At 45.0% G+C, this 21,750-nt stretch overlaps 2 protein-coding genes across 7 annotated transcripts in view; one reads left to right on the top strand and one right to left on the bottom strand.

Annotated features, from left to right (window-relative positions):
* Positions 1–21,750, bottom strand: part of LOC148144981 (uncharacterized) — a 234,475-nt gene that overhangs the window by 30,159 nt on the left and 182,566 nt on the right. The window lies entirely within an intron of this gene.
* The window catches only part of LOC148144986 (uncharacterized), a 38,453-nt gene that overhangs the window by 2,610 nt on the left and 14,093 nt on the right, over positions 1–21,750 (top strand). For 2 of the 6 annotated variants that reach the window (XM_087975531.1, XM_087975533.1), the window contains exons 1-2: positions 2,742–2,979; positions 12,981–13,261. The exons of 2 other annotated variants lie outside the window; for them this stretch is intronic. The gene's annotated coding sequence lies outside the window, so the exon portion shown is untranslated. Of the gene's footprint in view, positions 1–2,561; positions 2,582–2,741; positions 2,980–12,980; positions 13,262–21,750 lie in introns of those variants that run through there. 2 more of the 6 variants (XM_087975532.1, XM_087975536.1) reach the window with 2 other exon arrangements.

The raw sequence follows: 21,750 nt of genomic DNA, 5'->3' as shown, positions 1-21,750 counted from the left end.
GGTGTATTAGCAAGAGGAATTAAGTTCAGAAGTGGGGATGTCTTCCTGCAGTTAGGGGGTCATTGAATATATTCAAGGCTGAGTTCATCTGATTTTTATGTGAATGTTTATGGGGAAGGCAAGGAAATGTTCTTAAGACTAGTATAGAACCAAGTTACAGAGCCATGCAGCACAGAACAGACCCTTCAGTCCAACTAGTCCATGCTGACTATGTTCTCAAAATAAACCAGTCCCACCTGCCAGTGTTTTGGCCCATATCCCTCCAAACCTGTCCTATTCATGAACTTATCCAAATGTCTTTTAAATGTCGTTACTGTACCTGCATCCACCACTTCCTCTAGACATTTAGTCCGCATGTGAACCACTCTGTATAAAACAAATTGTGCCCTTCAAATCTTTTTAAAATCTGTGTCCCAATTTTCTCTGTGTCCAGGACTGCAAGAGACCACAAGACATAGGAGCAGAAATTAGGCCACCAGGTCTGCTCGTTCCATTCAATCATGGCTGATAAATTTCTCAGTTATATTCTTCCGCTATAAGCAAAGTGAAAATGGGGGGAGTGAGTGTGGGATGGAGATTTTCAGCTTCCAGGGAATAAGAGAGGAAAGTGTTCACTATAAATTAGAATTTATGGGATCGGCTGATGAGCCGAGGAGTGTCAGTTGGAGTTTAATTTAGAGAAATCAGAGGTTTGTATTTTGGTCAAGCAATCCAGGCAGGACTGACACAGTTCGGGGAGTGTTGTAGAATAAAGAGACCTTGGAGTGCTGGAGTCTCAGGTGGACAGAGTAGTGAAGGCGGCGTTTGGTTTGCTTTCCTTCATTGCTCATAGCATTGAGTATCAGAGTTGTGAGATCATGTTATACACACTTCCCACTCGAACGTGTTATCTAACTGCTTAACTGTTCCAAGTGAATATAATCCAAACCTCCTGCTGCTGCCATAACTTGGTTTGTTTGGAAGCCCTAGCTTTCGGAGTGATTAGATTTATTTTATTACTTACAGTGTGGAAACAGGTCCTTCAGCCCAAACCAACCCTTCGAAGAGCAACCCACCCGGACCCATTCCCCAACATTTACCCCTTCACCTAACACTACAGGTAAATTAGCGTGGCCACTTCACCTAACCTGCACATCTTTGGACTGGCTGGAAACCCACGCAGACACTGGGACAATGTGCAAACTTCACACTGTCAGTTGCCCGAGGTGGGAATTGAACCCGGATCTCTGGCGCTCTGAATGCTGCTGCTGCTTCAGGTGGTTGTGGAGAATAAGATCATGATTAGACTATTTATAACCAACGGAGTCCAGTTCATGGAGCTGTGATACATTAAACAATTTAAATTAAATCTTCCATCTTTTGGAATGGGGTTCTGTTCTTTGGTATGTTAATCTCAGAACCTGTTTTCAGTAACTTTCTCAAGCACGTAATTTAAATGCAGAGCTTTTCTATCAAAAATGTCAGGCTGACTCGACATTGGGACCCAGACAGAATTCACACCTATTGGTGCGTAGGCTGGGACTTTTTTCACTAGAGCACAGGAGGTTGAAAGGTGAAGGTGTCGGGTGCCTCATTAGCATGAGTAAAAGAGCTGGCAAGTCATGTTAAAGTTATATAAGATTTTGGTTTGGCCGCATTTGGAATACTGTGTACAATTCCGGCTCGCCAGATTTCCAAAAGGATGTGGATAGTTTTGGAGAGAGTGCAGAGGAGGTTCACCAGGATGTTGCCTGTTATGGAGAGCGCTAGCTATGAGTAGAGGTTGAGTAGATTCGGATTATTTTCATTGGAAATAAGGAGGTTGAGGGGGGTCCTGATTGAGGCTGAAAAACCATGAGGGGTGTAGACGGGTGGATAGGAAGAATTATTTTCCCAGAGGGGAAGACTTAATTAGGGGAGAAAGTGAGGACTGCAGATGCTGGAGATCAGAGCTAGTTGGGCTGAAGGGTCTGTTCTGTGCTGTATGACTCTGTAACTGTTCTGTACTGGTCTTGAAACTATTTTACTTGCCTTCCCCCATAAACATCCATTTCATGGTTGTTCTAAAATCAGATGAACTCAGCCTTGAATATATTCAATGACCCCCTAACTGCAGGAAGACATCCCGACTTCTGAAATCAATTCCTCTTGCTAATATACCTCTTGCCTTGCTGATTGCTTGCTGCATCCGTCTGACAACTGGCAGTGACTGGTGTGGAAGGACGCTGAGGCCACGTTTTACATCCACACATCATTCCTGAGGAAGGACTCGTGCCTGAAACGTCGATTCTCCTGCTCCACGGATGCTGTCTGACCTCCTGTACTTTTCCACTACCACACTTGTCGACACTCATCTCCAGGATCTGCAGTCCTGACTTTCTTCACATCCCAATATGTCACCATTTAAACAACGCACCTCCTTTCAGCAGTTATTTTTTCATAACCAAGGCTATAACCGTTTATAACCGGGAATTGAATCGCCCGGGTTCAATTCCCGCCTCAGGCGACTGACTGTGTGGAGTTTGCACGTTCTCCCCGTGTCTGCGTGGGTTTCCTCCGGATGCTCCGGTTTCCTCCCACAGTCCAAAGATGTGCAGGTCAGGTGAGTTGGCCATGCTAAATTGACTGTAGTGTTAGGTAAGGGGTAAATGTAGGGGTATGGGTGGGTTGCGCTTTGGCGGGGCGGTGTGGAATTGTTGGGTCGAAGGGCGTGTTTCCACACTGTAATGTAATCTAATCTAAACTTCACACTGTGGGACTGCATTTGCCGTGTGTTTGCCAATTGAGACACAGACCTGGACCAACGTTTCCCGACTCTGTCCCCTCCCTGGATTGACTCGTTTCTTTTCAGTTGCTGCAAGTCAACAGTTTAACCCCAGAATGAAAAAAGGAAGTTGCAGTCTGAGGTGAAGCTCTGTCTGTATTTGCAGAGGAGGAGCAGCAGCAGCTTCAGAACCTGATGGTCCATCTTCCGCATTCCCCGTCACCGAACACTACAGGGCAAGTTAGCTTGGCTAATTCACCCTAACCCGCGCGTCTTTGGACTGTGGGAGGATACCCGCGCAGACGTGGGTGGGGAATTGAACCTGGGGCTCTGGCGCTGTGAGGCAGCAGTGCTAACCACGAAAAAAAATTTGCTGGAGCTATTTGAGTGGGTTTAAACTAGCTCAGCAGGGGGATGGTAACTGGGGGTGTAGCTGTAGTGCACAGGAGGATGAGAGTAGGAAGGACAGGGACAGGATTTCAGGGTCACAGGAATGTGCTGGCAGACAGCGAAGTGGTTTGAAGTGTGTCTACTTCAATGCCAGAGTATCTGCAATAAGGTAGGTGAGCTTGCAACACAGATAGGTACCTGGGACTTGGATGTTGTGGCCATTTCGGAGACATGGAGAGAGCAGGGTGAGGAATGGATGTTGCAGGTTCCAGGGTTTTGATCTTTCACGAAGAACAGCCAAGGCGGAAAAAGAGGGAGAGACGTGGACTTGTTGGTCAAGGATAGTATAACAATGGCTGACAGAACTTTTGATGAGGACTCGTCCACTCAGGTAATGTGGGCTGAGGTTAGGAACAGGAGACGAGAGGTCACACTGCTTGGAGTTTTTTATAGGCCTCCGCAGAGTTCCAAGGAGGTGGAAGAGAGGATTAGCAAAATTATTCCGGGTAGGAGTGAAAGGAACAGGGTGGTCATCATGGGGGACTTTAACTTCCCCAACATTGACTGGAAATGCTTTCACTCTAGTACGTCATATGGATCAGTTTTTGTCCAGTATGTGCAGGAGGGGCTTTCTGACACAGTATGTCGAAGGGCCGTCAAAAGGGGAGGTCACACTGGATCTGGTGCTTGGTAGTGAATCAGGCCAGATGTTTGATTTAGTGGAAGGTGAACACTTTGGAGAGAGTGACCATAATTCAGTTCGGTTTCATATAGCAATTTAAAGGGATAGGAACATGCCACAGGTTAAGAGTTATCGATGGGGCAAGGGCAATTATAATGCAATTAGGCAAGATTTAAGATGCATAGAATAGGGTAGCAAAACGCAGGGGATGGGTACAATTGAAATGTGGAGCTGGTTTAAGGAAAAGTTAGTGTGTCCTTGATAGGTATGTCCCTGTCAGGCAGGAAGGAAGTGATAAGGTAAGGGAACCGTGGTTTACCACAGAAATTGCATCTCTTGTTACAAAGAAGAAGGAGGCTTATGTGTTGATGAGGGAAGATGGTTTAGATGAGGCGATGGAGAGTTACAGATCAGCTAGGAAGGATTTAAAGAGAGAGTTAAGAGCAAAGAGAGGACATGAGCAGTCTTTAACACATAAAGGAGAACCCTAAAGCTTTCTATAGGTATGTGAGGAATAAAAGGATGATTAGGGTAGGAGTAGGGCCAGTCAAAGACAGAAGTGGGAAGTTGAGTGTGGGCCCTGTGGAGATTGGAGAGGTGTTAATGAATATCTCTCATTGGTCTTCACTCAGGAAAAGGAGAATATTGTAGAGGAGAAGAATGAGGTACGAGATATTAGACTCGAAAGGATTGCGGTTAGTTGCACACAGGTGTTATCAATTCTAGAAAAGGAGTGAAAGTTAACAAGTGCCCTGGGCCGGATTGGATTTATCCAAGGATTCTCTGGAAAGCGAGGGAGGAGATAGCAGAGCCTTTGGCTTTGATATTTGAGTTGTCATTGTCTACAGATTTAGTACCAGAGTGGAGCATTGCAAATGTTGTGCCCTTGTTCAAGATGGGCAGCAGAGATGACCCAGGTAGTTATAGACGAGTGAGCCTTACTTCTGTTGAAGGAAAGCTTTTGGAAAGGAATATTAGAGATAGGATTTATAATCATCTCGCAAGTAACAATTTGATTTCAGATAGTCAACACTGTTTCATCAAGGACAGATCGTGTCTCATCAACCTCATTGAGTTTTTTGAGAAGGTGACCAAGCATGTAGATGAGGGTAGGGCAGTTGACGTGGTGCACATGGACCTCAGTAAAGCCTTTGATAAAGTTTCACATGGTAAGCTATTGGAGAAAATGCGGAGGCATTGGATTGAGGGCGATTTAGCAGGTTGGATTACAAACTAGCTTTCTGAAAGAAGACAGCGAGTGGTGGTTTATGGAAAATATTCAGCCTGGAGTCCGGTTACTAGTGGTGTGCCACAGGTATCAGTTTTCAGACTACTGCGGTTTGTCATTTTTTAAATGACTTAGACACAGGCACAGGTGGATGGATTAGTAAATTTGCAGACAACACTAAAGTCGGTGGAGTAGTGGACAGTTTGGAAGAATGTTATGGTTGCAGGGGGACTTGGATAAACTGCAGAATTGGGCTGAGAGGTGGCAAATGGAGTTCAATGCAGCTAAATGTGAGGTGATTCACTTTGGGAAGAATAACAGGAAGGCAGTGATCTTGGAGTCCATGTGCATGGATCCCTGAAAGTTGCCACGCAGGTGGATAGTGCTGTTAAGAAGGCATACGGTGTGTTAGGTTTCATTGGGTAGAAGGATTGAGTTCCGGAACCGCAATATCATGCTGTAACTATACAAAACGCTGGAGCAGCCATACTTGGAATATTGTGTATAGTTCTGGTCCCCATATTTCAGGAAGGATGTGGGAAGCATTGGAAAAGGCGCAGAGGAGATTTACCAGGTTGTTGCCTGGTCTGGAGGGAGGGTCTTATGAGGAAAGGCTGAGAGACTTGGGTCTGTTCTCATTGGAAAGAAGGCGGCTAAGGGGGGATTTGATAGAGACATATAAGATGATCAGAGTATTAGAATTTTTCCTAGGATGGTGAAGTCAGCTTGTATTAGAGGGCATAACTACAATTTGAGGGGTGATAGATTAAAGACAGGTGTCAGAGGCAAGTTCTTTATGCAGAGAGTGGTAAGGGTGTGGAATGCCCTACCTGCTAAGGTAGTCAACTCAGCCACATTAGGGAGATTTAAACAATCCTTAGATAAGCGCATGGTTGATGTTGGCATAGTGTCAGGGAATGAGCTGAGAATAGTTCACAGGTCGGCGCAACATCAAGGGCCGAAGGGCCTGTTCTGCGCTGTATTGTTCTATGTTCTAAACTTAGTGCAGGAGGCGGAAAGAAATGAGCAGCTTTTTTTATGGATATTTTTATTAGAAATTTAACATTTTTACATGTTTACAAAAATAAACAAAACTCTCAGATATAAACATTGATATACAAATAACTAAAAAATACAATAGCCAAAGTTTAACAAGAAAGAAAAGAAAAAAAATCCGAAAAAGAAAAAAAACAACTGTCTACTAATCTAACCTACAACTAACCAGAGTGTATATTTAAGTCTCTTACATGCTCGGAATGTGTTAACATCAGATGTAATAAAACTCGCATTCGTGCGGGATTCCTCTCCCGAGGGGCCCCGGACCAGCCTGGTTTGTAATCTCAATTAAATAAAAGCCCTTGTTAGGATAGCCGAAATATCTGTATTTATGTAACTCAAGAAGGGCTGCCATATTTTATAAAATAATTCGGTCTTTCGCTGCACCATATTTGTGAGGAAGTCAAGGGGAATACATTCCATAATTAATCTGTGCCAATTTGAAAGTCCAGGGGGGCCTTCAGCCACCCAGTTTTTCCTTGCACAGAAAGAAAGAATAGAAAATAGTCTCTTCCCGTACGTGTCCAGGGAGGGAAAGTTCGAAAAGCCCAAAAGGAGAGATACAGGGTCCACTTTAATTTCCGTTCCTAAAATTTTTGTCCGGGTACTTGCTACTTTAGTCCAATATCTACGGATCTTATGACAGGTCCATAGGCAATGTATAAGAGTGCCCACCTCTATTTTGCATTTAGGACACAATGGAGATGCTCCTGCCGTAAATTTTGCCAGTCGAACCGGTGCTATATGGGCCCTATGAAGTATCTTCAGCTGGATAGCCTGGGTTCTGTTACAAATAGTAATTCTTCTAGCATTTTCCCAAATATCATTCCATGTTTCTAAAGAGATTTCTAGTCCCAAATCCTGATCCCATGTTTTAAGCAGATTATCCATATCTCCCGATACTTCATCATGTAGTAAATGATAAATAGTACTGACGGAAGATACCCCCACTGGTCGAATAATACTACATTCTCTATCTGATTTATAAAGACTATCTAATAACGTAGTCGTCTTCTGTATATAATCTTGAATTTGAAAGTATCGAAAGAGGTCTCCATTAGGTAATCCAAATTTCTGACGCAGCTGTTCAAAAGACATCAGGACCCCATCTTTAAATAGATCCCCTAAACATGAGATACCCCTGGATCTCCAGAGTTTAAAAGTGGCATCTGTCAACCCTGGTTGGAATCCCCATGCTCCCACTATCGGTGCATAGGGGGATGTTTTATGTGAGTTGCCCTCATTTTGCCGCATTATATTCCAAGCCTTAATTGTGTTTAGTATTATAGGGTTTTTACAGTGATCTGTAATGATTTTCCTCTTGTCTGAAAATAAAAGGTTAATAAGTGGGTATTTTACTTGAGAGGCCTCGATGTCCAACCAGATTGGGTCTTGTCTGATCCACAATCAATCAGCTATGTAACTTAATAGGGAACTTAACTGATATTTCCTAAAGTCTGGGAAGTCCAATCCTCCCCTTGTCTGTGGAAGCTGTAGCTTCTTCAGCTTAATGAGGGGCCGTCTATGATTCCAGCCAGCCATATAATTTACATAGAGCCGTCCTCGGCAGCATCACCGGAAGCATTCTCATAGGATATAGGAGACGGGGCAGGACATTCATTTTAATTAGTGTTATTCTACCCAACCAGGAAATTGAAAGGACTCCCCATCGCTGGAGGTCCGACCTTATCCTTTCCAGTAAATGCACAAAATTAGCCTTATACAACTGACCAAATACTGGAGTAATAAAAATGCCTAAATAGTAGAAGCCCTCCAGGGACCAAGGGAAGGGAAAAAGGGATCCGTCCACTAAGTGGTGTGTCATAGCAAGGCCACCCATTGGCATAGCCTCCGATTTTGAAAAATTAATTTTGTAGCCTGAGAATGCGCTAGATGTATTAATAACTTGGATTAGGCGAGGTACGGACATCAGAGGATTACTGAGGAATAGAAGAACATCATCTGCATAAAGGGTAATTTTATGTTTACCTGTACCAATCCTCGGGGCCGTTATATTAGGATCAGCTCGTATCGCTTCTGCTAGTGGTTCAATTATTAGTGTAAATAACAATGGCGAGAGGGAACATCCCTGACGGCAGCCCGTACCCACACTGAAGCTATCCGAACCTAATCCATTGGTAACCACAACTGCTTTGGGATCACTATACAATGTTGAGACCCATTTGGTAAACACCTGACCAACGCCAAACCTTTCCAATACGTAAAACAAATATGACCATTCGACCCTATCAAATGCCTTTTCCGCGTCTAATGAAACCACTACTCCTGGTATCTTTCCCTGATGACAGGCTTGAATCATATTCAAAACCCTTCTAATATTATTGGATGATCTATGGCCCTTAATAAACCCCCGTCTGATCCTCCTTTGTAATATGTGGCAGTACCCTTTCTAGTCTCAGTGCTAACGTTTTAGAAAGGATTTTAAAATCTACATTTAGCAAGGATAATGGTCTATATGATGTACAATCTTCTGGATCCTTTCCTTTTTTAAGGATAAGAGAGATATTTGCCTCTTTCAGCGAAGGCGGGAGACAGCCCTGATTATATGCAGTTATACATGTCCATAAGTGGACCAGCCAATATTTCTGTAAATTCTTTGTAGAATTCAGCTTGAAAACCATCTGGGCCCGGTGCCTTACCACTCTGAAGTTGCCTAATTGCACCAAGTATTTCTTGGACTGTAAGAGGAGCATTTAGGACCGATACTTGTTCCGGATTTCGGCCTGGAAAGGTCAAATTTTTAAAACATGACTGCATCCTCCTCGTCCTATCTTCATAATCCTGCGATTTATATAACTCAGAATAAAATTCTCTAAAGATCGCATTAATCTTTTTATGATCATGAGTTAAAATACCCGTACTTTCCTTGATAGACGTAATAGTCTGAGGGGCCTTTTTTTTTCTTTGCAAGAAATGCTAAATATCTACCCGGTTTGTCGCCATATTCACATAACCTTTGTTTTGCAAATAATATATATACACATACATACACATACATCCCTCATATATACATAAAATAATAAAAGAAAACAACCCCAAGCGGGGGGGAGAAAATCAAATCCCTCTCCCTACCCCGCATGATAATATTAAACAGTAAAGTAATATTTCCCTCTTAGCCGTTTGAGTAAGCGTAGTGTTTAGAGCTGTCCTAAGAGCCGAAATCCTTTGCAATTTAATAATAGAAGGTCTATCAGTGTATGCTGTTTCAGCTGCTTTTAAGCGAGCTTCGAGCAGACGCTGTTGTTCTCCCTTCAATTTCTTCTGGGTCGCTGAATAGGAGATGATCAAACCTCGCGTGTCAGCTTTGATGGTCTCCCACATCATTGATGGGTTGCGAGCTGTACCTGAATTAATTTCTAAAAACATTTTAAATTCTTGAGAGAAGTACTTTACAAATTTACTATCTTTCATTAGGAAGGGGTCCATACGCCAATGCTGAGGGGATGTTCCATTGTTCCTCGCCTTAGTTTCCATATATACAGCAGCGTGATCGGAAATTGCTATACTACCTATTTTACAGGATGATATGGAATTTTTAAAAATCGAGGGGGCGAAAAACATATCAATTCTGGTATGACATTTATGTGGATTGGAGTAAAAAGAAAAATCTCTGCCCTGTGGATGAAGACATCTGCATACATCTACTAATCCTAATTCTTTGTTCGGATCCATCAGTTGTCTAGATCTGGGAGATACTCCGCCAGTACTCTTGGGAATCCTATCTATTTCCGGATCCATAATACAATTAAAGGCTCCCCCTATAATTATATGACGGGCACCAAAAGCCATCAATTTTGAAAAGGCTTCCGTTATCAATTTAAAGGGGTGTGCCGGAGGGCAGTACAAATTTGAAATCCCATATTCCTCTCCATTTATGAGGGCTTTAATCAAAATATATCGTCCAGATTCGTCTTTTATCTGCTTTAGGATTTTGAAAGGGAAATTCTTTCGGACAAGAATAACAACTCCCCTGCTTTTTGAGCTAAAAGAAGAAACAAAGGCCTGATCAAATCCACCCTGTCATAATTTCAAGTGTTCTTTATCCGACAGGTGTGTCTCCTGTAGGAGAGCTATATCAACTCTTTCCTTCTTAAGATTTGATAATATTTTCTTCCTTTTGACTGGCGAATTACTCTCCTTGACATTCCAAGTGCACCACTTAACCGACTGATCAACCATAATCATCTGGGCCAATCCGAGATCCCTCGGGAGGGGGAACCCTATCCAGAACATCCCGAGCGTAGAGCATATAAAATTTACAAAAATAACGCCTCTCTAATACGCCCACAACAATACAATAAAAAACCATTTCTAAAAAAAAATAAAACGTATCTAAGTGGAGATTTTCCCCTTGTTCCCAGGGGGTGTCACTTCCTCTCCAAAAGTCCATGATATCCTCTCCCAACCAATGCCCCACCCTTGACCCAGACGCTCCTCAATAAAATGAGAATTCAAATATAATACAAAGCTAGAGTTAACAGTGAGCACCCTACCCCCACCCACACCAACACCTGGATATATTTGGTAATGTTAATACCATATATAAATATATAACTATAAAATTACCACCTCAACAAATAATAATTAAATATAATACAAAATAACAAGGGAAAGCAACCCTGCTCCGAGAGACAGAAGTAAATTTGAATAAGGTAACCACCTCCCCCCACCAACACCAACCAAACCCCCAGCTTTTTTTTTAATATATATCCCAGCTTTTTTATATATATACACACACACACACACACACATATATACATACATACATCCCTCATATATACATAAAATAATAAAAGAAAACAACCCCAAGGGGGGGAGAAAATCAAATCCCTCTCCCTACCCCGCATGATAATATTAAACAGTAAAGTAAAGTAAGAGGAAAAAAAAGGGGGGATACAAACCAAAGTGGGGTGAAAGGCAAACCAACATCCATTATGCCTCACAGTTTATCTAAGAAAGTCTAAGAATTCCTTAGTCTTTTCTGGCGATCCAAAGTTATATATGAATCCTTCATGGTTAAAGTGTAACGTCGCTGGGTAGTGGAAGGAGTACTGAATATTTAAGTCCCTGAAACGCTTCTTCGCCTCGTCGAATGCCTTCCTCTTTCGAACCAGAGCCGGGGAAAAGTCCTGGAATAACATGATCTTGGATCCTTTATAGATCATAGCTTGGGGGTCTTTTCCACCCTTACCTGGCCTGATCCAGCTTCCAGATTTAAAAGCTGTGGCAGCCACTGCTCCAGGAATACTGTAAGCTGGCCTTCCTCTTCCCGTTTGAGAAGGCCCAACAAACGAATATTTTTTTGACGACCTCGATTATCGAGGTCGTTAATGTTATTCTCTAAGGTTCGGACTCGCTGTTCGAGAGTCCAGACCTGATCCACAGCCGATTGTGCTGCAGTTTCGGAGGTCGCGGCCTTTAGCTCCGCCCCTCCGACTCGGCGCTCGATTTCTTTAATGTCTTGGTCGTGCTTCTGCAGCGCGGCCGAGAGTGAGTCCCGTCGACTTCGGGACTCCTCGATAAACGCGTCGATCTTCGCGTCCAGCTTGGAGATCATCTCCACAAGGCTTGCCCCTGTAGGTAAGTCCCCCTGGGCGGCTGTGGACACCTCTGCTGGAGCTGGAGAGGGTGGGGGAGGGGGTCCTGCTTGTTGAGAGCTGCGGGCTCCCTTCCCTTTAGTCATTTTAACTAAAGATTAGATTGTTTAAGTTTAATATGAAACAACTAATTAAATTAAGCAACTATTATCAATGATTTGGTGAGTGTGGTGGGGGTGGGTGACCCACTTCACCCAAATCTTGGGAGGAGCACTGTAGATTCAGACTTGCTCGTTGCCACCATCTTGGATTCCCCTCAGAAATGAGCAGCTTTAAAACAAAAACTGGTAATGTATGAGTGTGATGGAGTATAAGCCTGTGTGCGTGTTGGGTGGTGTGTGTCTGTGTCCGAGAGAGAGCGTGTACACGAGAGAGGTATAGATAAAAGTGAGGAATTGCACTTTGCTTTAATAAAAAGGGGAGGACTTGTAGCAGTTACTGGCGGGGCCCTGGGTTATGTTGTAGAACAGAGACATGGGGTTGTGGTTCAGGTACATAGTTCTTTGAAAGTTGCATCACTGGTAGACAGAGTTGTTAAGAGTTGATTAGCCCACTTGCCTTCATTGTTCACACCTTCATTAGATTACTCACAATGTGGAAACAGGCCCTTCGGCCCAACAAGTCCACACCGCCCCGCCAAAGTGCAACCCACCCATTCCCCTACATTTACCCCTTACCTAACACTACGGGCAATTTAGCATGGCCAATTCACCTGACCTACACGTCTTTGGACTGTGGGAGGAAAGCGGAGCACCCGGAGGAAACCAACGCAGACACGGGGAGAACGTGCAAACTCCACACAGTCAGTCGCCTGAGGTGTGAATTGAACCCGGGTCTCTGGCACTGTGAGGCAGCAGTGCTAACCACTGTGCCACCGTGCCGCCCGCACCGTTGAATATTGGAGTTGGGACATCATTTGAAATTATACAGGATGTTGGTGAGGTCACTTTTAGAACACTGAGTACAGTTTTGGTCGCCCTGTTATAGGAAGAATACTATTAGAGAAGGTTCGGTAACGATGTACCAGGATGTTGTCAGGACTGAAGGGTTTGAGTTATAAGGAGAGGCTGAGACTTTATTCACTGGAGTGGAGGAGGTTGAGGGGTGACCTTATTGAGATTTGTAAAATCATGAGGGGTGTCGGCAAGGTGAGTAGCAAAAATAGTGAGGAGCATGTTTGGTTATGTCGAGTCCTAAATAAATAAATATTGACTCTACCGTTTCTTTTTCTCCTATTGGCATTTGGACACTTAAATTTGTCAGTAATCGCAGCATTGCCACAGAGTGTACAGCGCATGCTCCTCGGTGTCAGCAAGAACGGCGCATGCTCCTAGCTGTCCGCTGCAACGGGGCGCGACCTTCTTTAGAAGCTAATGGGGAGCCTTGGAGGACCGGAAGTAGGGTAGTCCTCCTGCCAATGAGAACATCCACTATTGTCTGAATGCTGAAGTTGTCCCACGAGCTTCTGAAGCTGCTGCACCTCTCTCTCTGAAAGAAGATTGAGCTTCACTCCAGACTACAACTTCCTTCCTCTGTTTCACATTGTGAGTACGGCACTCTCTTTTCCATTTCTTTATTTCATTGTGGGCTTCGATTGTTGACTCGCAGCAACTGAATGTAAAGACAGTGAATCCAGGGAGGAGCAGACTCAGGAAATGTTGATCCAGATCAGTGTCTCAGTTGGCAAAAACAGTCTCACAGTGTGAAGTTATAGCCTTTGCTGTGGGGGGATAAAACAGCAGAAAGGAAGTGCATTGTTTAAATGGTGATATATTGGGATGTGGGGAAAGTGAGGACTGCAGGTGTTGAAGATCAGAGTCAAAAAGTGTGGCAGCTTCCAAGGAGCAGGAGAGTCAACATTTCGGACCCGAGCCCTTCATTGGGAATGCCGTGTGGATGTACAAAGGGGCCTCGGCGTCCTCCTACACCAGTCACTGCCTGTTGTGAGACAGGTGCAGCAAGCAATCAGCAAGGCAAGTGGTGTATTAGCAAGAGGAATTGAGTTCAGAAGTGGGGATGCCTTCCTGCTGTTCGGGGGTGGGGTGGGGTGTCATTAAATATATTCAAGGCTGAACTCCTCTGATTTTTGAACAACAAAGAGGTGGATGTTTCTGGGGGAAGGCAAGAAAATGGTTTCAAGACCAGTATAGAACAGTTACAGAGTCAGACAGCACAGAAACAGACCCTTCAGCCCAACTAGTCCGTGCTGACTATGTTCACAAACTAAACTCGTTCCACCTGCCTGTGTTTGGCCCATATCCCTCCGAACCTTTCCTATTCATGTCCTTATCCAAACATCTTATAAACGTTGTTACTGTACCTGCATCCACCATTTCCTCTGGACATTCATTCCACACACAAACCACTCTCTCAAAGGAAAAAGGTGCTCCTCATATCTATCTTAAAATCTTTCTCCTCGCACCTTAAAAATTTGCTCCTAATCTTGAAACGACACCTGCCATTCACCTCCTCTATGATTTTATAATTCTCTATAATGTTGCATCTCAACCTCCTGTGTTCCATTGAAAACATCCCAGCCTATCCACCTAGATGTCGGTAGATTATTATCTAGTTATGATCTGTTCAAAGCTTGTGCAGGCTTGAAAGACCAACTGACCTACTTCTGCTCCCAACTCTCCCACTATGTCCAGGACAGTAAGGGACTATAAGACAGGAGCATACATTTGGCCATTCACCACATCAGGTCTGCTCATAGCATTCAATTGTGGCTGATCAGTTTGTCAACCCCATTCACCTGCTTTCTCCCAATACCTCTCGATCCCCTTGATACTCAAGAACCTATCTATTTTAGTTTTAAATATCCTCAGTGACCTGGCCTCCACAGCCTTCTGTGTCAAGGAATTCCATAGATTCACCACTCTCTGGCTGAAGTTTTTCCTTTTCTCCATTCTAAAAGGCCCTCTGGTCCTAGTCTCTCTTACCAATTGATACATCTGTCCAATGTCCAGGTCGTTCAGTATTATGTATGTTTCAATTAGACCCCCCCCCGCCCCCCCCCCGGTGAGTGTAGGCCTGTTAATCAGCATGAACCAGACCCTTCAGGATGAGGTACAGCAGGGATTAGGTTCAGCAAACTGAGAATGGAGGGAGAGTGTGTGGGATGGAGATTTTCAGCCTCTCTGGAATAAGGGAGGAAAAAGCGATAAATCAGAACTGATCGGATGGGCTGATCGGCCAAAGAGTGGCAGGTGGAGTTTAATTAGAGAAATGTGAGGTTTGCATTTTGGTCAAGCGATCCAGGCAAGACTTACACAGTTAAGGGGAGTGTTGCAGAACAAAGAGACCTTGGTATGTTTTCCTTTATTGGTCAGAGCATTGAGTACAGGATTTGGGAAGTCCTGTTGCTGTTGTGCAGGACACTTTTGGTCTCCCTGCATTCAGTTCTGGTCTCCCTGCAATAGGAAAGATGTCGTGAAACTTTCAAAGGGGTGGGAAAACTTTTATAAGGCTTGTTGGCAGAGTTGGAACGTTTGAGGTACAGGGAGAGGCTGATAGGCCAGGGATATTTTCCTTGGAGCATCAGAGGTTGAGGTGTGACCTTATAAAAATATATAAGGGGCATGGATCAGGCAAGGTCTTTTCCCCAGGATAGGGGAGTCCAGAACTAGAAGAACATCGGTTTAAGGTGAATGGGGAAAGGGAAGTGAGTAGAAACTTTTTCATGCAGAGCGTGGTGGATGTATGGAACCTGCTGCCAGAGGAAGTCGTGGAGGCTGGCATAATGACACAATATAAAAGGCATCTGCATATATGAAGAGCAAGGGTTTAGAGGGATATGGGCCAAATGCTGGCAAATGGAACTACGTTAATTTAGGATGTCTGGCTGGCATCTGTCTAGGTTAGGGTGGATTAGCCATAGGATGTGCAGGTTAGGTGCATTCGTAAGGGTTAAATGCAGAGCAATAGGGGTTGGGGAATGGGTGTGGGTGGGTTACCCTTTGGAGGGTCGGTGTGGACTCCCTGGGCTGAGTGGCCTGCTTCCACACGATGGAGCTTCTCGGAAGGGAAGATGTTTTGCAAACTGCGCAGGTCCTCTGTGGACCAGATGGCCGCCGTCCGGAGCACGGCTCAGAGGGATATGGGCCAAGTGCTGGCAAATGGGACTAGATTAATTTCGGATATCTGGTCAGCACCAAAGAGTTTGATCCCAAGTGTCTGTTTCTATGCTGTATATATGTGACTCTGGCTTTCCACAAACATTTGCCACATCTTTACGTTCAGTTTCTCTCTGGTGTCTATGTTAATACCTTGATGTCTCACTTTGCTCCCCCGCTTCCCGGGGACGTTAACCATTTTGTGTCTAGTTCTTCAAGAAGCTGCATTGCAGGTTCACCCTGAATTGACACTCTTCCCAACTGCCCCGAGTGTGGGAAAGCCTTCCGGAATTCCTTGAACCTGCTCAGGCACCAGCGGCTCCACACTGGGGAAAGGCCCTTCAGCTGCCCTGAGTGCGGGAAGGCCTTTGTCCGGGCCTCCCACCTCCTGACCCACCAGCGGGTCCACACGGGGCAGAGGCCCTTCAGCTGTCCTGAGTGTGGGAAGTGATTTACCCAGGCCTCCAACTTGCTGACCCACCAGCGGGTCCACACAGAGGAAAGGCCCTTGAGCCGACCCGAGTGCTGGAAAGGCTTCATCTGCTCCTCCCACTTGCGGAGGCACCAGCGAGTTCACGTGCCACCGCAGGGGGATTGAAGGAGCGACGGCCCAGTGCCATTATTGACTGGACTATCAACCCAGTTCCGGGGACTCCTGGGTTTGAATTCCACCGGGGCAGATGGTGGAATTAGAATTTGGTCAGAAATCTGGAGTTCAGAATCTAACGGTGAAACCATTTTCGGGGGTTGGGGGTGGTGAAACCCCCATCAGATTCACTCACGTCCTTTTTAGGGAAGGAAACTGTCGTGGTGGGAGAGGATTCACTCAGTCGTTCCAGCTATCTCCTTTTTCCTGGTGTGGCCTACTATACGTGACTCTAGACCCACAACAGTCTGGTTGACTCTGCCCTGCCACCCCCCCCCCCTCCACTGGCAAATGTGTGGAGAGAAACTTACTTGGCATCAAGGTATGGGTTGAAATTGGTGAGTGAGGCAGTATTTCCTTTGGGTTACGGCTGTAGCAAGGAACCAATTACAAAGGGATAACTCTGTGCTGACCAATAGTAGAGGAAGAGAGGCGGAGGGGGTGGCAGTGTGAGCGCTTTGACCTTGAGCTGCTTATTTAAAAAAAACAGCAACTTTTCCACGGCTTTTTGGTGAGGGGGTTGCGGGGGTGGAATCTGAATCTGTAACAAAGTTGGGTCACAATAAAGGTTACCTGAACTTAGTTACTGCAAGACTCAGGCTCTCATTGAAAGTTTTGAGCTCCAAGAGGTTTTTGTTTTAAAGCTGCTCATTTTTTTGCAGCCTCCCGTAGCGAGTTCCCAATGTTGTGTATCAGATGGGGCAGTGAATGAGGAGCTAGTCTTGTTAGAAATTGTACATTTTTTGAGTGCAGTTACAGCATCGTTTCATCGGCATTGTAAAGTTTCCTGGCAGCACCAACAGGTGTGGGCTGTGTTCACTAGATACGCGTATCTTTACAATTAAGAATACCTAAAATGATATATTCAGAAACATAGCTGAAGTCTGAAAGCATGTTAAATTTAAGAGCTGTTGAAACCTTTCTGAAACTTGCACTGAATTATATGCAGTTTAACCACAGCTCAGGACAGGTTGGAAGGGGTGAATGGCCTTTTCCTAGTCTTGTGATATTGGTTCTGACTAGCATGGAAACAAGCCCTTCAGTCCACACCGACCAGCTATTCTAACTTCACCTAGTGACCCATTTGCCAGAATTTGGCCAATGTCCCTCTAAACCCTTCCTATTTATATCCCCATCGAGATGCCTTTTAAATGCTGTAATTATATTGGCCTTCACCACTTCCTCTGGCAGCTCATTCCATAAACGCACCACCCTCCGCGTGAAAAGGTTGCCCCTTAGGTCCCTCACAAATCTTACACCCCACCCCCAACCCTAAATCTATGCCCTCTAGTTCTGGACTCCCCCCTACCCCCAAACCTGGGGAAAAGAGATACAAAAGTTCATTTTCTCCCCCCACAGGATAAAGAGTTGCCCAGAGGCAGGGGGTTTCACTCTGAACCCCTCAAGACCAGTTCTGCGTAGTGACATCAACAATGGAACGAGGGGTGGGGTTAGGTGTCTGGGTAATGGGGTGAGGCCAAGCCGAAAGCAGTCCCTGCACCATTTGCAAAAATCCCAACCCGAGGAATCCGCCCGAGGCAGATGGGAAACGGAAGCCTTTCCCACAGTTGCCACACTTCCACGGTTTCTCCACGGAACGGGATTCCACGGGTTTCTCCATGGCTGAAGCTTCAGATGTACACAAACGCGTGTGGAGCCCTTTCCCAGGCCATATAACTGTTTCATGCTCCACACTCAGTGCGCTGCAACAGTAGGGTCTCTCATCCAGTCCCACTGATGCTGAAAATCTACTCAAACAGGAATCAAAAAGCTTTGCTCCTTCTCACAGACTCATAGTTGAAAATTGTTGTGGTCCCGATGGATTGAGTGACTGTCAGGCATTGACGTCAAATAAGGACTGCAGACGCTGGAGAGTCAGAGTCGAAAAGTGTGGCGCTGGAAAAGCACAGCAGATCAGGCAGCATCAGAGGAGCAGGAGAGTCAACATTTCAGGCATAAGGCCTTCATCTGTTGATTTTGAAACTTCCGTCTTCAGATCTTCAAATACTCTGTAAAGAGAGATTACAAAGCTCATCACTGTCAGTGCAGGGTAGAAATTCTGAACAAGCAATTCTACTTTCTATGGAATATTCTTGTGTTCTGTTATTCCACAAAATTGAAAGCACCATCCCACTCTCTCTCCCCCTCTGTTCTCACTCCGCTCTAGCTAATTCTCCTGAAGGTGCTGATTCAGGATCTTACAGGGGCAGAAAAGCAAAAACGTCAAGACTGACTTCTCTTTGCATTTTGGATAATTCCACCTGAAAGTTAATATCTTTCACGACACTGGGATACCGCTGAGAGTGAGCAGGTCTGATTTTGGGAAGCAAAGAAAAGTGTGTCAATTCAGGGTGAATCGGGAATGCAGCTTCTTGAGGAAGGACCAGACACGAGATGGTTAACGTCCTCAGGAAGGTGGGAGCAAAATGAGATGTCAAGCCATTAACACCGACATTAGAGAGAAAGTGGACCTATTGACGTTGCAAATGTTAGTGGAAAGCCAGAGTCATAGAGATGTACAGCACAGAAACAGACCCTTTGGTCCAACTCATCAGTACCAACCAGGTATTCTAAATTAATCCAGTCCCATTTGTCAGCACTTGGCCTATGTCCTCTAAACCCTTCCTATTCAGATACCCATCCAGATGCCTTTTAAGTGCTGTAATTGTACCAGCCATCACCATTTCCTCTGGCAGCTCATTCCTTACATACAGCACCCTCTGAACATAGGAGTTGCCCCTTAGGTTCCTCTTAAATCTCACCCTCACCCTGAACCTATGACCCATCCAGGGAAAAGATCTTTTCTATTTCCCTTTTTCCATGCCTCTCATGATTTTATAAACGGTTGTAGGGTCACCGTCAGCCTTTGAAAACTCAACAGAAAACAGCTCCACCCTGTTCAGCTCAAACCCTGACAACGTCCTTGTCAATCTTATCTGAATCCTTTCAGGTTTCACAACATCCTTCCTCTAGCAGAGAGACCAGAACTGCACACAATACTCCAAAAGTAGCCAAACAAATGTCCTGGAGAGTGCACAACGTAATCTCCCAACTCCAATCCTCAGAGGACTGGGAAAGTTTTCAAAACTCACAAAAGACAACCGGGAAAGAATGGAGGGACAAACAGATCTTTTGCGGGTCAGCTTGGAACATCAGGGCGGGGGGAAATGGGAATGAGGGAAAGAAGCTGAATGTGCTGGAGCAAGGTGGAGGAAGAACAGAGGATGCAAAACCGGTTTGAAGCTGCAATGAGGAATATTGCATGTGCTGTACTTGTACCTGTTGCAGTTACTGGTGGGAATCGGGTGCATTTTAAACATCAAAACTGAAAAGCTATCTACTCCTCCCGCCTTCCCAACGTCGATCCCTCTGTCCCTCCTCACCCGGGTAACTAAGACACATACCTGAGTTTGTGGAGTCTCCTCCCTCCCTGCATTCACTCCAGTTGCTACAAGTGAATAGATTTCCCCTCCCCACATGTCTGTCTCCCTCCCAGGATGAAGAGTTGCCCAGAAAGAGTGAGATTCACTCACGGACAGGGCCACTTCCCTGCTGTGACATCAACATATCAAGAGACGAGTCACAGTTTGCAAAACCCCTTCCCTTCAGAGAACCCTCAGTGTGGAAGCAGGCCACAGGGCCTAAAGACTCCATACCGACCCTCTGAAGGTTAACCCACCCACACCCATTCCCCTACACCTGTTGCTCTACATTTACCCCGTCTAACCTGCACATCCCTGGGCACTAAATAATTCAGCATGGCCAATCCACCCTAACCTGCACGTGCCTGGGCACTATGGGTAATTTGGCATAGCCAATCGCCCCGAACCTGCACATACAAATTCACCCCCATGGACGTGTGCGTGTGTTTGCACGAAAGAGAAACAAAAATCGACATCAGTATATCTCTGCCTATTTGAGAACAGGTGCCTTACTTCTGTTGTAAATATTGTTGTAAATCATAGCTGGGTGCTAATAGTTCGATGGAAGGGAGACAAAATTCCCCAAGTAGGGCACCATGAGAATCCTGGGAGAGCCCTATTTCTGGTTTACTTCTGAATGAACAAACATTAAGCATAAGCACCTATTTATTTCTAATTTTGTTTCATTTTTCTTGTTTAATTCCCTGTTATGACTACACTCTGTGCCTGGATGGTTGACAGGCTGGGAGATTGTAGGTTGGGGCATGATTACTGAATGTTTTATTGTTCCAGAAGGGGTAATAGGGAACAGGGAGATCAACAGAGGACAGAGAAATCAGGACCTGAAATCCGAGGTGACACCAGACTACCCTTTGATCAGTGCTTTGATAAGCAGTGCCAACCCTCTACCTTTACCGAGCTTCCCATCTGACTGTCCCCTTGATATTCAGGATCCAATCCTTGCCATCCTGAAGCCATGTCTCTGTAAGGAGTCTCGGATCATAATTATTCTCTTCAATGTGTTCTGTCAACTCATTCACTTTTGTTACAATGCAGCACACATTCAGACACACTGTTTTTAGTTTCAATTTTTGTGACCTTTAAAATCCAGTTTGATTGCTGGTATATTTACTCCCCTTGTCCCTTTCTATCACACTCTGATGTTCATTTTCCACATCACTATACTGCTCACTGGCCTTGATTTGGATTGGCCATGCTAAATTGCCCAGAATGTCCAGGGACGTGTCGGTTAGGTGGGTTAGCCATGGGAAATGCAGGGTTATAGTTTCATAGTAATAGAAGCAGGAGTCGGCCATTTGGCCCATCCAGCCTGCTCCACCATTCATTAAAATCATGGCTGATCTATCCATCAACTCAGCTCCTCCTCCCTGCATTGTCCCAACTACCCTTCATTCCCCTACCATTGCAAATACCCTTTCAACTGTGTATTGAGTTTAGAGTCATAGCGATGTACAGCATGGAAACAGACCCTTTGATCCAACCCGTCCCATGCCGACCAGATATCCCAACCCAATCTTGTCCCACCTGCCAGCACCCAAACAATATCTCTCCAAACCCTTCCTATTCATATACCCATCCGAATGCCTCTTAAATGTTGCAATTGCACCAGTCTCCACAACTTCCTCTGGCAGGTTATTCCATACACACACCAGCCTCTGTGTTAAAAAGTTGCCCCTTTGGTCTCTTTCATATCTTTCCCTTCTCACCCTAAACCTTTGACCTCTAGTTCTGGACTCCCCCACCCCAGGGAAAAGATTTTGTCTATTTATCCTATCCATGCCCCTTATGATTTTATAAACCTCTATACGGTCACCCTTCAGCCTCTGATG

Source organism: Chiloscyllium plagiosum, unplaced genomic scaffold (assembly GCF_037043375.1).
Source record: "Chiloscyllium plagiosum isolate Xiang-an unplaced genomic scaffold, Cpla_swu_hap1 HiC_scaffold_27, whole genome shotgun sequence".
Classification (NCBI taxonomy): Eukaryota; Metazoa; Chordata; class Chondrichthyes; order Orectolobiformes; family Hemiscylliidae; genus Chiloscyllium; species Chiloscyllium plagiosum.
The sequence above is the reverse complement of the archived record's forward strand: the minus strand, read 5'-3'. Positions and strand labels throughout refer to the sequence as shown.